Source organism: Penaeus monodon, chromosome 30 (genome assembly GCF_015228065.2).
Source record: "Penaeus monodon isolate SGIC_2016 chromosome 30, NSTDA_Pmon_1, whole genome shotgun sequence".
In the NCBI taxonomy this organism is placed as follows: Eukaryota; Metazoa; Arthropoda; class Malacostraca; order Decapoda; family Penaeidae; genus Penaeus; species Penaeus monodon.
Genome location: NC_051415.1, coordinates 12,418,819 through 12,419,221, shown reverse-complemented (window position 1 = coordinate 12,419,221; position 403 = coordinate 12,418,819).

Below are 403 nucleotides of genomic sequence, written 5' to 3'. Positions count from 1 at the left end.
GTGTGTGTTCCAATGCGTGCAAGTACTAACCATTTTCCAGTGCTCTGCCTGATCCCTCGAGGAACAGGGACGAGTAAGGGCAACCTTCCCCCTTGACACGGATTCCGCTCCACGTGACCAGCCTTTTCCCAGAAAGACCTGATAGCTGACTCGGTTAAGTGTTGTTTTGAACGGAAAAGTGCAGAAAGGTTAATTAGCGTTCAAAGTATCTCCGATTTCTGGAAAAGTGGGTAACTATAGATTAGACTCCTTTGTTACGTAGTTTTGTATATAGCAACATGATCTTGGTGTTAACAATAAGGTAATAATACTCCAAAAAGGAATAATGGATGATTAAAATTTACAATAGACTGAACAGAAATATATTTGTACCCCTTTGTCTGTATTATAACATATCTAATTA